The 18,423-nt window shown below is 37.1% G+C and overlaps 1 protein-coding gene across 7 annotated transcripts in view; it reads left to right on the top strand.

Moving 5' to 3' along the window:
- The window catches only part of LOC105252407 (homeotic protein antennapedia), a 99,823-nt gene that overhangs the window by 47,354 nt on the left and 34,046 nt on the right, over positions 1-18,423 (top strand). The window contains exon 1 of one of the 7 annotated variants that reach the window (XM_011259758.3): positions 15,244-17,452. The exons of the other annotated variants lie outside the window; for them this stretch is intronic. The gene's annotated coding sequence lies outside the window, so the exon portion shown is untranslated. Of the gene's footprint in view, positions 1-15,243; positions 17,453-18,423 lie in introns of those variants that run through there. 7 annotated transcript variants of the gene reach the window in all.

Raw genomic sequence — 18,423 nt, forward strand, 5'->3', positions numbered from 1 at the left:
TAATCGTCGAAATTCTGCAATCAAAAATTCTCTTAAATTAGAATCATTTTATGTACTGGATTAGCTTAATATTCCATTGAATATTTATTTATTTCACATTCATGTTTGTAATCTTTTTTTCTTTAATTTGTGTAAAGATTTTTCTCTCTTCACACATTTTCTTATTTATTCGCAAAATTTTTGGATTTTCTGCAATATTCTTATCTATATCGCTCTAATCATAATTAAAATTAGATATCGTGGTTCTGCATAAGGTGTTTATGATCGCGTTGTTAATAAGGTGTATATATTCAATTCCACTATTATAAATCGTGAAGAGAACAAAAGAATTCCCGGATACTTTGATAGGCAGACTAAAAAGGAAGGAAGAGAAAGAGAGGAAGGAAGAGAGGCGAGAGATTGGGTAGAAGGCTTAGGTGTAATTTACCCTTGAGGCTCCGTGGGTGGTTGCTTCGTTCTTGGTTCTGCTGTACAGGATTGGTCGGACGTTTGACAGTTGACGGATGATGAGGCGGCCTTCCAATCCCCCTTCTACCCCCCCTTTTACGCCCCCAACGTGCTGATTTAGTCCCGGGTTCGGTTTCTGGCGCGTTTATTATCCGCCGCGAGGCAAATTCGAACCGGGCATAACGGGATTATTAGCTGAAATAGGCACATACGTCATGTATCCCGAGCTTCTTTTTACCTGTCCTTTATCTCCCTCTCCCCCCGATTCCTGCGGCCTGACCAAAAATCGTCGGATAGTGTTTTAGTTGTTGCACGGCTTCTTCATTCATCGTTTTACCTGAAATTTTAATAGAAAATAGAACTGTCAGTTTTTCGCGTCTTCCCCTCCCCCCCTGTCATAGCTCGAAATTTTTCAATTTATACGATCCTGTCTACAGGAAAAGAATTATATTTCTAGAAAGTATATCTCTTGATGTATCTTGTATATATTTTTTTATTAGAAGGCAGAGATAGCTAGATAATATCGTAATATTCTCTCCATTTTAGCGCGATTCCTATCTAACTTTATATAAGGCACACGGAATGAGCATCCAAGGCGCAGCCTGTCGCAACGTAACGCTTCGATGCATAGCTCGAGATAAGCTATCCTCTCGCCGAGAAGATGTGGATCTAGGAACGATGCGCGAAACGTCCGAGAGTGTAGTTTCTGTATTTCTTCGTGCTGGATGTTAAAACCACTAGCACGAGCGCCGCGCTCGCGGTGTCGTGTTTATCTACTCTGCGATCTACTGCACAACGTGATTGCGCGAAGTACTGTATATGTATATGTATATATATACATGTATTGCGTGGCACTCGAATGTTCCAGGGATCTCGACTGCGTGGAACCCAGAGAACCGGTCGAGCTCTACGCAGTTTCCTGTTTCTCTCGTACAAAATTTAAAATTTTCCTTCATAATTTTTCGTCGGTACCACACGGTTAATTATAGCGTTAATTACAAGATCGCCAAAGAATAACGCCGTAGAATGTAATAATATTAACGAAAAGTAAATTAATTCGCGCAATCTCGATTAGCTCGGGAGTAGATGATTTAACGCATCTTAACAAAGTAATTAAAACGATTGTACGGGGTTATCATCGCGCGCGTGAGTAGCGGCTGTTCGCTTTGCATGTTTTGGAAGGAAGTTGGCTATGCGTGAGAAAACAGACAAGTATGTATGTATCCTTCCCCCTCTAGCGTAGATTAAATCTTATTTTTCCACGACTTACGGGACGGATACGTACTCGTAAAATGGTTATGTAGGCTAATTGGTCATCGTCGATCTCTGCCTTTCACCTTAATTCATTCCCAGCGTTTTACTCCAGATTATCGCTCTCGGTCGTCACATCACAATTTCCTCGAGCTTCGACGGGGTATAAGTTACAGCCTTTACGAAGAGTATTACTACCTGTCCAACCAGACTCGCATGCTCAGACTTAGTCTGCCATTTATCATCTCATTTTATAGTCAACCAAACTCGAACATCGGAACGCCCAATAAATGTTTTTGCTCGTCGTATTTTATCTTTTGGTGAAAAAATTTTGCTCGCGAAAAAATGATAATTCGTGATTTTTTTTTATGCGAGAATGTATACAGTTTCTTCGAAGGAAAAGATTCGATAGATTACTCGATAAAATTTGCATTCATTTCTAGTAATTCAAAGACACAACTCAATGAAAGAAATTCAATTTTAATCAAACGCAACTATTTATTTCCAATTTTTCGCATGTCTTTCTTCCTGAATCTTTGATAAAAATATTATTACATTCTGAGCCTTTACATAAGGTTCAATTTATTACTGGTTACGAAAATTTAATTTGCTGAGATATTAATTTATATCTGTCAAATCAATTTGTTGGATCTACGTTCAGTAGTATGAATTCCTTTTTTTTAAAGAAAAAGCCGGCTGTGTTCAGGGAAAACAAGTCCTTACGAAATGGTCCGTGTGCACCTGCCTACGCGGAACAGGTTACGCGATGGATCAATCGATATTTGGCCGATGGGAGCCGTTTCGCCGGTCCGTTTCTTAGCGAGAAATCGTGGCAACATGCCCTCACGTATTCGTTACCCTACTCTGTCGCTAATAATAGACCTCGGTATTTCGCTGGTCCCGTCCGTGGACCACCCAAACGATCGCGCACGAGGCGAAAGAATCGGCATTAGCGGGTACCAGCAGGGCTGATTGGTATTGAAGGAACGTGGGGACGCACGAACAGCGGGTTGATCCGGGTGACTGATAAAGAGTGCCACGCGCCGGTCTGTTGGATAAATACGAGCGCGATGAAGGCGACAAGAGCGAGAGAAAGAGAGAGGATCGTTGGCCGGATATTGTTGCCGCATATTTTTTAGCTTACGATTGATTTTTTTATTAGCAAAATTATAAATTCTTCGTAAGAATCAAAGAGCTTTATATCGGTTGCTTTTTCAAAATTATTTTTTATTCTTATCTTATATATTCGATATCTGTGAGATATCTGATGAGAGTAGATTTGAGTTGATTTTACGGTTTGAAGAAAAAAAATTGCTATTGCATTTAAAAATGTAATTAAAATTCCTTTATTATTTGCATCATATTTTGTATAATATTTTTAATATTTCAAATAAAAATGAAATTAAAAATTAATCTAAAAATTAAATTTAGTATAAAAATTAAATTTTTCTTATGTACGAAAATGTTAGCAAGACAAATTGAAAAATAAAAATTAAATATACTAGTTGATTACGATGCAAGAAAAAAACTAATTACAGTTAGATTATTAATAATATTTTTATAAAACTGTAAGCATTTTAATAAAATTATAATAATGTATACCGAGAAATAATGTACAATGGAAAACATATCGATAACTCAACACTTGAAAAAAATTAATATATATATATTAATATATTTTGTCAATAATATTTCGTCTATGGATATATATGAATAGATAAATATACCTATATATACCTATAAATAAATGAGTGTATATACTTATGAATATATATTTTTCTGTTTACGCAATAAATGTCGCCAGCAGACACATGCATTTGTTTGCGTTTAGAGTATGCAAGGATCGATATAAATAATGCATGATATCATATTAACACTTTTTTATGCATATAATTATAGTTCATTAGCATATCATGCATATAAAATAAATTGCATCATAGACGATATGGATTATTGCATATAATTACATAAAAAGAAAAGATTGCGCTTTATTTTGAATATTTCCATTTTTTGTTATGTTATATTTTCTCTAAATTTTTTTAATCGCAAGGGAAAGATCCATTTGCTCTAGTCGGACTAAAAATAACTCGTGTCGTCAGTTAGGAGTAATGAACTCTCCCAACGTCGTTATCATTACCATGTACTCCTCTCGAGGGTTAAGCTCGAAATTATGGAGATTGTTTTTCCCGCCCAAAATGGAGCAAAGCCCTCTATCCAATTTCGCTGGAACCCAAAGGTACTCGACCTTCCGGCGATGCGCAGCAGATGGCAGTGTAATTCCATCTCAAGGCCGTTGTCCGCTGCTCGCACGCAGCAGCTGTTTCCGTGGTGCTGCCACCTTCTGCACCCCGCTCGAGATGAAGGCGGTACTGACCTGCGCATGTCTCGCACCATCATAACACAGCTCGAACGCCATGGATGCCGGCAAATTTATGGCCCGTATCATGGCGCGGCATCTAAACGATTATTTGCCGTTAAACGTAAACGGCTTAAAAACGAGCCTGTATAATAGAGTAAACACAGGTTTAGTGTTCGGACCATGATAAATTTATAGCTCCACTTATGAAGATTTTGTATCGACTGACTGGTAAGCCTTAAATTGTTAAAGATGGATATTACTGAATTTTATTTGCGAATTTCTGGAAAAAATTCCTGTGATGAAATTACATTTATTTGTTTAACATGTATTAAATGTGGGCATGTAGTATAATATATTTAAAAATATACATAATATGCATACATTTGAATATACAAGTACAAGTTATATAATATGAGTTGCTAAAAAAATTGAGGAATTAAAAAAATTGAAAGATCTTATATTTATATCTTTGCTGTAGATCAATTTTAGCATTTTAAAAAAACATCTATTTTTATTTGGAATATAATTTCCTCTATTTTATTCTTATATAATATTTTGCATATGATTTCTTTGTGTATCTAATTTATCATCTTAATCTTTTCACGTGCACGAAAGTGCAAAATTTATTCTTGCATATATGATAATAATTATTCTTCTATAAATATACTAAATATTTGAATAAAAAATACAGAGAGATGGAAATAAAATTATCAATGTGTGATGTAAAATTTAAAAAATTATTTATCATATTGTGTTATTAGATTTAATTATTATATTTGATAAGATACATATATAAATAGTAAGATTACATTTGTTGCGAAACGATCGTATTTTAAATATGTTAAAAATATCTCACCTCATTTAAATATATCAATATCATTTGCTTCATTGAAAGTCGAAAACATTAATTGTTACTATTTAAATAACAAATGATATGCAAATTGGCTTCCTTTTGAAGAACCTGGCCTATAAAAAATATGTCTACAACTTGGAGATTATATATCGTTATTTAACTTGATAGGAACAAAGTTATATGCATATACAATATATTTTAATGCACATCAAAATCATAAATTATATAACCGAACGTATACGTTATTTTAATTTATAGGACATGTTATTCTTTAGGTTACAGATATGACATAATTATTATTTAGATTTGATAATTATTAATCGAAGGAATAATTATTAATTTAATTTAATTTAATTAATGATTAATTATTAATTGAAGGAAAACTGAGTTTTCGTCAATCTAACCTTATGTCGTTTCTCGTTAATCCAGCAAACTACTCAGAAATTCTAGTCGAAGGGTAACCTCTTCATGTTCTATTCTTACATCTCGTGGCATCTCCCAGTCGTGGACTTAGTATAGCCTAGGTCCGAAGATTAGAGTATTTAGCGTTATTGTTTCCTTTCTAGATTTATTTCCTTTCTAGAACGACAAATTCTCGAAAGCACGTTAAAATTTTTTCACGTCGCTGTAAAGAAATTATATATAACCATAAATATACCTATTGTTTAAAAAAAATAAAATATTTGTTTTGCATCTTTTTAAATATATATCTTAAATCTTTCTAAAGATTTTTAATATTAAATTGAATTTTGCAAATTGTCTGTTTCGTAAATTTAAAATTGTGATTGGACATATTTTTTAACATTTAAGTTTATGCATAAGTTGAATTATATGTTATTCATGATCCAAGTTTTTAATATTTATTAAAGTAAAAAAAGAGTGTCGCAATAATTTAATTAAAACACGGTATATTTTTTAAATAAGTCATTTGATGAGGTTTTAGAAGATTGAGTGAAGAAATGCATTTGGTTGTTTTACCGGGAATAGGAACTACGCGATTGAACATATTTTTTAACATTTAAATTTATACATAAATGAAATATAAATTATCATACGTTGAATTATATGTTAATCATGATCCAAATTTTTAATATTTATTAAAGTAAAAAAGTGTCGCAATAATTTAATTAAAACACGGTATATTTTCTTTGTCGATATCTTTTCTAAATAAGTCATTTGATGAGTTTTTAGAAGATTGAGTGGAGAAATGCATTTGGTTGTTTTACCGGGGATAGGAACCACGCGGGTGTTACGCAGGAGGAGTAGAAGGAAAGCACCACGTCAAGGGGATGACGTCTAAATCTTGCTTTTCGTTTCACGCTGACTGCCCGCCCTTTCGTTGGCTATGCTTAGAGCCAAAACTCCCTTTCTTGCCTTTAGCCTTCGAAGGGGTGGATCCTCAAAGTACACTCAGTATCAAAAATTAACAAATAGTTGCAAGATAAAATTTTCAAAAGTTTTTCTCATATGAAACAATAATGCGATAACGTCTTTGAAGTTTGCCATCTATTAATTTACAAGTATATATAAATGTAAAGCTAAATATGCAATTACTATTTGTTATTTTTCTTCATTCTTTCTTAGATGGTATACTTTGAATGTTATGCAAAAGAGAACTAAAGTATATCAAATTCTTTTTCAGTCTACATTCTTTTGTGCTAGTTTAGTCCGGTGGTCAAACGTGTTGTTTTCTGAAAAAACATAGATTTCCGCTTAAAGGACAAGATTATATATAACGTTTTTACGTAACACGCCGGAACGACAACGCTTTTATATTTTTATGGCGGTGAAAGTCGGCTACACGAGGGTCGCAGCCGTGAGGGTATTCCTTAAGTTGCACCGATAGTCAGAAAAACGGAGCGAGCACAAAAGCATGTTTCACTTTCGCCCCCACCAGGTTGTAGGAAAAATCGACTTTCGCGAAAGAACCACGATTGCTGTAGAAAAAACTCGAGGACCTAACGATATTTCTCTTCGCTAAAATCAGTGCACGTTTTATTCATCGCGATGAACTTAGGACCTTGGCAAAAGAGAAAAGATCGATCGCGCATACGCAAACGTACCTGCAACTTTACTTTTTAACCGTCCTTTTAACCTGTTGTTAGATTCGTCTTGCTTGATGTTGTTTAATGGATTAAATTATGAAACAAAATTGCTTCTTTAAGTTTGTAATTTTCATGTAAATTATTAAAGTTTATTTTTAATAATTTATATTTTTAATTATTTATGTTTTTAAGATAATTCTATCTGTATATAATATTTATAGATTGTCTTAAAGATGTGTGATTACTTAATAAAAATTTTTAATAGAAAGAATGCTGTATAAACATAAAGACTATTTTAAAACTACTATGGATTTTTTTAAGAGCAGATTTTCTGGCCAATTTTAACATGATTTTTTCCTAGTAAAAATGTGTAATGATAAATTGTGATATTAATAATTTCGAATTATATAAAATTATAAAATTAATTATAAAAATCGAATTGTATTTAATTATATAGAATTATGAAATTAATAATTTCGAATTATATGGAATTATAAACAGCTGTAAAAAAAGAAGGATTTTTTCATAAACTAAATTCTAGTATTAAAGGTATGGACCTACATTTTTTAGTTAATCAAGTCAAATTTATTTTGATAGAATTTGAATACAAAGATATATAATGGCAAAAATGTAGAAACTTGCATAAAATAATGATCTTTATTGATATCTTCGCTGAAGAAAAAATATTTCTAAATTGGTCAGAGAATCTGTTGTTCTAAGAAAAATTCAAATTCAAGTTTTGGACTAGTCTGTATCTCAAAAACGTTTTATCTATTTATTTAAAATTCAGAACATGATTGAAGCCAAATGGTGAAATATTTAATTAGTAGCGAAAATTAATGAAATGGCACATTTGTCCTGAATACTTAATTTGCAGTATAAATTAAATTTCTCCCAAAGAACGAGTGATTTTCTATTTTGCGAATCTAGCGTGGATTCCATAGCTATTGATATCACTAGTCGCGAGTTTCCACGTAAAACGCCGCCCATTCCACGAAATCGTGCACGTGTGCAACGCCGGATTCAGCTGCCTCGTTCGGTTCAGGAATGAATTATCGCCCGTTCGGGGCTGAGCTCTTTCATTTCCAGTCTACGCGATAGTCCCATCCTTTTCTCTCCTCCATATCGGCCGAGGCTGCAGACAGCAACGCTTTTTTCTCATCCCTCTGCGATACCTCCCTCTATTCCTCTCTCCGTTTTCTTTTTCAATTTCCATCAGAGATATATCGCATCGTTTTTGTTTCTGTATATCTCTTTTATATGCTTGAATAATTTCTGTCTATATATAATTTATTATGTGTTTATTATTGAATAGTTATTGATACTGTTTATTATCCTTTGAAATTTTTAGCGAGACTTTCACATATATACGGCTGAAAATAACATTTTAATAAATTCTATCTATTTTAATTTTGCAAAAATTTGAACAAATATAATATTAAGAAAAACTTGGGACATTATTTCATTAACAATTTTACATCAAAAAATTCAGCACAAATTATAATATAATCTTTTGAAATTGGCAAATCATGTCTCCAAATTCTAATCATAATCGCGAAATTTTTAATCGCCACAAGAGTCATTACAAAAAGGTATAAGATACATTTACATGTATTAATTATTTTGATATTTATATGCTTATTATCTTTATAAGCTTTATAAGGAACTTTTTAATCATTTCCTTGGAACTGTGATGTGGAGCCAATTTTGTATCTTGAAATTCGTTCGGAGATTCGCCAGTTATTCCTTTGAGAATAGCTGAGATAGAGAGTAAAATCTGTCAGATCCGAGCGAAGCAACTTTCATCTTGATATTTATTCTTGTCCGAAAAAGACAGGGGTTATCATTAGTAAAAATCTAATTATTTGCTCGTACTCATCAGATTATTTTTTCTATGTGAATTAAATTTGTACGAATTTATTCCTAAAAATGAATCACTCTTTCATTTTTTTAGGATCAATTTTGTTATAAATTTCAAATAAAATATATCAGATTATATATCTCATAAAACAATATTTGATTGCGTTTATATTAAATTATTTTTTGGCAAATAAACGCATTTTTTCGGAGGAAAACCCCACGTAATTCGAGCAAAGAGTAATGGCATGCGAGGATACCGGGGACACAATCAATTGGATGTTTTCGTTTTGAACCATGCTCCACGATCGAGAATGAAAGAAGGCACGAGGAGGGTAAATTGGAATTCCGCGACGCGAAGGATGATGCTGCTCCGGTTGGCCGGGACGAGAAAGAAGAAGGAAACCGGCGACGGAAAAAGGATAGACGGGAATAGTAGAGGGAGGAGAGTAGCATCCAAGGAATATTTACTGCCATCTTCTCCACCACTTACCCACAGATTCACTGCCTGAAGTTGTAAACACCTCTTAACTATATGGAGATAGTATCTCGGTTTCCCTCCTCGTGTGCCCTAAACTGTTACGTGGGTGTTGCGCGACTATCATTAATTAGATCATCATACGATTGCAGCATGATATTTTTCTTTCTCTATATGCTTTGCACTAACATTGGCGTATGTATAAATTATTTGGCATTAGGAGAAATATTGTATCAATTGTTAAGATCAATTTTATTGATTTATTTTGTTTTCCCAGATGAAAAAAGTGTTATATATATATATAAAACACTTTTTTAATATTGAATACACCTTTTGGAATTATTGATTTATATTACGTATTTTTCAAATTAAATTTCTTTTCTATAATAATGTACTCTTGTTTTCAAAATAAATCGGGAATACATAAAATGAAATAGAAATCCGAATGAAAATTAGAATATATGCATGTGTCAAATAAGTAATTAATATAATATTGTATAATCGATAAAATAAGATAACGTAAGAATCTCTCTAGTAATCCATTGATATTGATGAAAAATTCGAAAAGTTACTTTCACGTATAACGCACTAAAACAGGTGTAATATTAATTTTTTATAAATTAATAATATGACTGATTATTTTGAGAGAATATAGAATGCCAAAGTTAAAGCGTATACACAGTGTATCGTAACACAATGATTATTCTGCATTAAATTAAACTACAACACTGTTGCTAGACCGATTTCCCGCTATTTAATTTGCATATCGTACACCTTCGTGTTATATTTGTTAACGCTAGAACGACACCGATCAATACGCTGCCGCCTGCTTGTAGTTTAGCGTTCACCTGAATAAACGGTTTACATATTCATCAATGCTTGGGTCAACATTTACCGCTCGCCAAAGAAATTTCGCATTTAAATGACCTTGCCTCGCGGCACGCGGTGTGGCATCTTCTCTCCGAAAATGTGACGTTTCGTACGTATAATCGAGATATATTGCGATTTATGCGTTCTGAACTTGACTCGTTTTCAAAACCGGTTTTACGTTCTATCCGGGGCTCGTGTGATCGCGGATTATTCAATCGGTAACTGTTTCTGAATTTATACACATACTGAACTTTCAGCGGTACTTTTGCCCCGCTTGATTTATCGGGCAAGATTTAACGTGGGAAAAAAAAGGCATCTGTATATATACGCCGAAAATATGCCATTACTAATTATTTCGAAATAAATTCCACGTAAATCACGTTGTAAGAATGTTGCCGCGAGTATATCAATCGCTGGGAACGTGTTAATTTTTTTTTTTTTTTTTTAATACAATTAATAACTCTTCGCGAAAATGATATATTACGCTCCGCGAAGGGAGAGAATCGTGAAAACGGGGCTTAAATATAATAGTAACCGCTACTAGCGCGGGCGTCTCTTTATCTTCTAGTTTCCAAGCAAGATTATTCATTTCGCAAAAATAGAGCGTGCCCTTCCCGCGAGCTAAGAAAACGACGGCATCGAAACAATGAAGCCGATGCGCTCTCTTCGTGCGGCTGTAGATGGTGGAGTCGCGCGTCGAGATATAGAACGAGAGAGACAAATAGAAGGAGACGGTGAAACCCACTAAATCAATACTCTGCCATCGCTCCAACTCTGGGCTCATCCCCTCGCCTACCCCCTTAGACCACCCCCCTAGTCGTCAGCCCGCTTCTCTTCTCTCTCCCCCGTGCCCCTCCCCCACCCTCCTTCCCCCCCCCGGGCATCCTCCTTCACCAGCGTTTCTCGGTTCCGTTCGTTCCACGCCACCCTTCGTTCCACCCCCGTCACGCTCTCGAAGCGAAACTTCTCTGGCTCCGCTTCCACGGGCTACTCCCGCAGAGAATTTCCTACCATAGGGCTGGATTCTCCCTTATGCGTCGGTATAATCTACCCGACGCTCGCGAAATGTCGGTGACGCGTGAAAAAAACGCACCGCCACCGCGACGTTCACGCGTCGCGCTTGTTTGTCGCTATTTTTCTTATCACCCTACTCGAATGAAGAGCGCGAGTCGCTCGATAGGGAATATATATATATATATATATATATATATATATATATATTTTTTTTACGTCATTACGTCATTTAAGTCAAGGTAAAACCTTACCCGAGACGAGCGATAATTATATACGTACGTTTAAATTTATAGAGTGAAAAACGCACACGCGCGTAAAAGGGAATTTCTGAAATAATTTCACTGCAAAATGCCCCGATGTAATTTCCAATAATGACTTTTTGTATAATCGTCTCTCTCTACACTTTGTAGTTTTCAAGCTCGACATTCTTGTTGGAATATTTCTAAGGTAAATGTCGACGCTCTGCAAACGGAAACGGAAAAGCGATATCGCGTTGGCACGTAGTCTGCAGATCCAAAAAGATACAACTTGCATTGAATTTTAATTTAAGACTACTTGGTATAAAGCGAGTGAAAACTGTATCGTACCAATCGAATTTATATTCCTTTAATACGTCGCCGGCGATAATACTAATCGCGTGGGTCTGCTTTCAATTATGCAATTGGAATTATAATGTATTTTGCGTCAATTGCAATTTTATTACAGAGATTGTATCGCAATATTGCAACATTAATAATAATTATCGTCAAAGCGAGCTATGATATATTTCAATTACAATGGCAACTTTTCAACGAAACTTTGAAGGACTCGCGAAATAATACTTTTTCAAATACTCCAATTTCTTGAATCGATAATCGTATTATTATCCTTGCGTAAACGCTTACTTATATTGAAATTAAATTCAAAATATACGCGAGAAAACCTTCTCTTTTGTCGGCAGATGGTTCATTATCAGGCGATGTACAATAAGACGGCAAATCGAAACGTTCTTCAATTGTCTGTTCATTTCACGCGGGTATCACGCGCTTCATCAACGAACTAGGTCACGTAGTTCTGGTGGCACATACTCACGCAACCATCCCCGACCATTTGCAGACGAATGCTGAGCGTATCTTACGATCGTGAGAGATACAACTGGTTGCGTGGGCTATGAAAGAGAAGTAGAAGGAGGAAGGGTTACCGATGGTGAGAAGGGGCCCGTGGCGCGAATAGACGTTTGCGTCTGTATGCGTGTGTATGTGATGCGACTACCCAAGACGAGGGTACGGTAGTAGTCCCAATGCGTCTACAATCGCGAGCTAACTGGACAAATGAACGGTTCGTTGCTTCTCACACTGCTGGCGATATTGTCCTCGCTATTGACGGCGTCATTATGTCGCGGCTTACAACGCTCGGGAATTTATGGCAAATCTCGTTGTAACTAAGATTTCATTGAAACGATATTTGTTTCAAGACATTTTTTAAATTATATACGAGGGTGTTTAATAAGTAGGTCGGAAAAAGAGAGCTCGATTAAACGACGAAGAAAAATTCCGTTGCAGCTTCTTTTGAAAAAGGAGATATCAAGTCCCAAAAAGTTCAATTACACGGCCGGCAACTCCTGCTTTGTTTCACGGCCGCTGCCCGTTGGTTTATGCCCCCTCCGTCTTTATCTACTTCACTGTAGTTGTTCTTCGGATCTCCCTCTCTCTCTCTCTCTCCTCTTCTTCCCTTTGTTCTCTTTTTTCTTCGCCACCGACGTGCGAACTTTTGCTGTCTTGGTAACTGCCCAGTTTGTGATTTCTCGATGCTACGTTCCCTACGCTCAGCATTCTACAACTTAGTGTCCCGTTAATTTCTTGCGATCCGCACGACGATTACCGCACTTGTCCGAAAATTTAGCACTCTCGGTGTCCCTTAAATCTCTCGTAGCGAGTTAAACCTGCAATAGCAACTTGGCGTCTCGAAAATACGCTCGTATTTATGTCATAAATTTGCGTTCTTCACCCAAGAATTTATGCAGAGAGGTCTTTTTACGGTTTAACAACATTAAAAACTATATACCTGATTATATATTTGTGTGTCGTGCTTATTGCACGATGTTTCGCACGTATTTGCGCGATAGCTAGATGCAACTAAAAATACACAAAAAAATTTCGATAAAAAATATAACTTTTATTCCATAGTAGTAGGTGTATTACATTATACATTTTTTTGCGCACGGTAATTTACAAGTGTCTCCGTAAAATAACGTTTTAATATTTTCACGTTATATTTTATCTTTACCGGCATTACATCACATTTAGTATATTTTAATCAGTTTATAAAGATAAATTTTGACAAAAGAGATTTTAGAATTATATTCATATATAATAAATCATGTTACATTATCGAGACATTAATAATGCTTCTTCGTCAGTATAATTTATCCGGTTTTACAATTATGTTACAGTGATGCCAGGTATAAGATTCTAAACTTGCTAAAAAGTAATTAATATCATATAAACAATATATGCTAATGTGTATAATAATTGACATTCGAACAAAGCACGATTAATATTTACAGTGTAATGAATGCTTCAATTACATATTTTATGTTCCATATATTTTTTTACAGAATGCAATAATTAATTAAATCATGCAATACCGCAAAATATCATTTTAATCAATAATACTAGAATAATTAAATCATAGATTCGTCGACTTTCATCAAGAAACTATTCGTTCGTCTCTTTGAGAAATCCGTATAAACAAAAATTATTTTCAAAAGTGAATCAATCATGAGATTTTTGAAAGGAGGGCGAACTCTCGCGCAAAGTCGTGCGCTTTAATGCCATAAGAGAAGTTGATAATTAATGGATATAGATTTTTTATCCGAGTATAATCGGATCGGCGCGTTTGTCTCGCTATCGTAACGCAACGTTCTCTCGAAAGGCATTTGAACGTTCCAACTTGCGCGAGTCGACGTCGGTAGGATCGTCTGATAGGATTACGACGATCGCTGAAAGATTGACGATCGAATCCGTCAGCGACTTTCTAGCGGCGTGGACGGACTCGGGATTTTCTGCAATTTTCTTCGCGGCCTTCTCGGCGTTGTAGGCCGTGCACGTTCCGAGGCTCGAAAAGCTCGGCATTCAATTCGAATCGCGTACGCCCGCGGTTGATAGAAGCTTGAATGAGTGGCACGTGGATGCGATGCGATGCGATGTGCGCGAGGTTTAGTTAGCATCAGCGATGCTATTTTCAGCCTATTTCTGGGGATTAAAATTAGTCGAAGGAAGAAATAGATTCGTGATTTAATCCCCGAGGCTGCGTGTCTCTTTCGCCTTCTACCGTACAATTGTGAGAATGCACGCCTACGATAAATTAAATGATTACATGTAATCCAATATCTTCGGGAAAAGCGATGCGTCATTTTGTAACCTGGAAATAGAACGCAAAGTATATTAGATTTTCGGAATTACAGGGAGTTCTAAAAAGATATGTCAAAAATTTAAAGAGAAATTCCTCACATCTGAAGGATGAAAAAATGTTATATGGACATAGGTGCGGAAATGCTTATTTCAGGAATTATGTTGAAAATACTGTTAGCTGTATTACTTACACAAGGAAAAATTTAGGATTAATTATTGTAGACGACAATCGTTTAATTAGGCTTATTTACATTTGGTTTTAATGTGATCTTGAGTATGTTGCAATAAATGTTGAAAATGAATTGATTCGACAAAACATGTACTTTATGCATGATGGAGCTTCTCATTTCAGCCGTATTAGTCGTGATTTTCTGAATCACACTTACAGTGGATAGGAAGAGGTGGACCTACTTTGTGGCTTCCACGTTCCTCAGATCTTATTCCGATAGACTTTTATTTGTGGGGACACTTGAAGACAATCGTACATGTTACACCAGTGCGTGATATTCAAGATCTTTGTGACCGTATCATTGCAGGTTGACAATCCGCTGTACGCCAGGCATTTTTGAACGTATCCGTGAATCGATGCGTCGACGTGTCACTGCTTGTATTTAGGAAAATGAGATTTTCAACATTTATTGTAACATACTCTCAAAAAAAAAAAAAAAAAAAAAAAAGGTCACATTAAAACCAAATGTAAATAAGCCTAATTAAATGTCGTCTACAATAATTAATCCTAAATTTTTCCTTGTGTAAGTAATAGCTAACAGTATTTTCAACATACCTCCTGAAATAAGCATTTCCGCATCTATGTCCATATAACATTTTTCCATCCTTCAAGTGTGAGGAATATCTCCTGAAATTTTTGACACATCTTTTTAGAACACCCTGTATATTAGTGATTATCTGCGAATAATATCGTTATAATTTATCTATCGTAACGAGAAATTCCAAGACACACGACTAATCTCGACTTTGGAATATCTGGAAAAGTAGAGAGACACGAAAAATTGTCAAGTTTCTTTCATCCATATTTCCATCTAATTTCGATATTACGAGAGTCGCGTTATTGAAATTGCGTGACGTAATCGGCAACAAAGAGCGCCGGTTAGACGCTCCGTCCTTGTTGACGCGGAAAAGGAACAGCGTAACACGATGGACGTCTCTCGAGTGTCCCGCGGTGCCCCTCGAGTCTCCCCGTGTCTCCCAAAGACGAGGGGGAGACGGGACAACCACCATCGTGGCGGATCACGGGGGCGTCGAGAGAAAAGCGAGAGCAGGAGAGAGAGAGAGAAAGAGAGAGAAGGATCGCCGAGGGGGAGTCGCGGGTGTATCGGGGGAGAGCGAAGCTTAACGCATGTGCACAGGGCGCCTCGCGTCGCGGCGCTCCGGTCCCGCCGCCGGCTCGGAGGCTGCGAAACTGAGCGGGCGGAATTCGCGGATCAGAGTCGTCGCATCTCTCGCTTAAGATATACATCACCGCGGCACCGTCCGCGGCTTTCCATGGGTATCGGCGAGCGCAGTGCCGTCCCGACGCTGGCTGACACGCACCGAGCGCCAACCGCGAGGACCGCCGATCGCGGACGGGATGCTGCGTCGTTGGACGGATCTGCTCCGGTGACGAATGATAACCCTCGAGATTACGGTTTCTCGCGCGACGCGACACACGTGCGGTGCGCCTTCGAGTGCGACAGCGAGCTGCCCGACAGATTCGCAGCAGCGAGACGCGAGTCCGAAGCGACACGACCATCGACTTCCAGTTAACAAATCCTGAAGGATCGACGATTTATTTTCTCTCTGGTACTCTGAAAAAAATATTGTAACTTTCGGGATCATCGAGCCTCGGCTCGCGCTAAGGCTGTACGTTGACGACTAGGGAGAAGCTGTGCGACATTGTGTCGAGCGAACATTTCTGACAATTCCAACCGCTTCGTCATCGATTCATCGTGTAATAGTTTAAGGAAGAATTAAAAGCGAGCGAGGAAACACTCTTCGTTTGGAAAGCGAGGCTGGACTTTGCGCTGGTACAAGAAAATCTCGTTTCGAATCTGCGTTTTGTATTGTAGACTTTGGACATTGTAGATCTTGTCGATCGAGTTAAATCGCAGATCATCGAATACAGTTGACCTCGCGATCCTTGCTTTATCTTGAAAAGGTACGACCAATAACTCAGGTTCTCGTCGGCGATTTCATCCGAATAGAGGTGCGTGGAGGAGAATAATTTCGGATGATCTGATCCGCTTCATGTTGCGCTAAACCGATCGCTCGCTTATTTTTTATCGTTATTCATCAGCACGCGCGGCTCTGCGGTCAGCTGATCGTTTCGCGAAATCCCCTTGTAAGACAATCCAAGAGACTCGTAAGAAACTCATTTCGAGAAGCAGCACCATCACGATCCGATCGGAAACGTGCCGAGAGTGTTCCGTGCGACTCGTCGAGTTCGCGTAGAACCGTTTGCGAAGATCTCGCGAGGGCCCAGCGAGAGGAGGGTGATGGTGAATGGACTCACATGGTTGCTCTACCCAATAGACAGTGAGTCTGTTCGAAGGACACATGGTTCGTCGACGGTGTTGGGTTTTTCTGATCCCACGCAGTTTCCCGTCGTACCTGGCTCGGTGACTGTCGGCGAATCCGTTCGCTCTTGGTGGACAAAGACTTCCGAGAAGGTGGTGGTGCGCGAAGGGAAGTACCAGCCACGACGGGGCCCAGCGCCGGGGCGGAGACAAGGCCCCCGGTGCAGGGAAGAAGCGAGACAGGGGAAGAAGTCGAGTTTAGCGTAGCAGCAACGGCCCTGAAACTACAAGGGAGAGCAACTACCCCCTTGAACAGGGGGGAACTTAGGAGGCGACCTCGCCGACGGAGGCGACGGAAAAAGAAGCGACGGAGGTGAGCGGAATAGTCCAATGTTTTTAATTCCCCTTTTTGAATTGTTGTCTGAAAATTAACGACATGTAAACACGCGTGCTTCATCTTAGAAAATAATTTCACTGAGAAATAGAAATTTCACAGTACAAGGATTGGATTTGAGTGAGATTTGATAGAGAGTGCAATTTACAGAGTCGTGATTTATTAGAGAACACGAATAATATATTAACTATTAGATATGAAATACAGTTAATTCTATCGTACATTTATTGTCAATTTAAAATTGAGAAGGTGAACGATAGCTATTTTAAGGAGCATCATTTTCTCGTAAAAAGATGTGTTTTAGAATTATGACCAGCGATAGAATTATGACAAATCGCGAAACGTACGAAAGATAACGTGATATTAAATTAACATCGAATGAAATACGCTTCGAGCGTTACATTACAAAACTCATAACGACTGATCAATGATCCTGCCAAAATTCGTTATACTCTTTCCGCTTATTCATCAAAATTCGCGCCGACGAAGCACGCGGACAGAGTTATCTTAATTATTACAATTTTTTCGCGATACATCTTTGCTCTTTGTCCACCTGTATAAACACAATCGTTTTATTGGATTGAATAAAAAAGAGTTCTATCTTTATAGAATTTCTGATTAATTGTTGCAATATTAATAAATGCACGACTGACTTCAATCTTAAAGTTATGCTTTTGAAATGTCAATTATATATAAAATATGCTTTTGAAATGTCAGTTATATATAAAATTTTTCTCAAAGAGTCACGCAAAAGTTCACGCAATTTATTTTCATTCAAAGAAGCTAAAGTAGTAAAGTGCTCGGATATCGATGGATTTTTTGTCCGCGTTATGTCAAGTCAGATTACGCGCTGAAGCAATTCATAAGCAGGATTGTTCATTGCGGAGCAAGACGCGCGGCAAAGATTAATGATGAGAAATTACGTCTTCCGAGAAAGTCCTTATCGGGCC

This window comes from Camponotus floridanus, unplaced genomic scaffold (assembly GCF_003227725.1).
Source record: "Camponotus floridanus strain SB8 unplaced genomic scaffold, Cflo_v7.5 scaffold31, whole genome shotgun sequence".
Lineage (NCBI taxonomy): Eukaryota > Metazoa > Arthropoda > Insecta > Hymenoptera > Formicidae > Camponotus > Camponotus floridanus.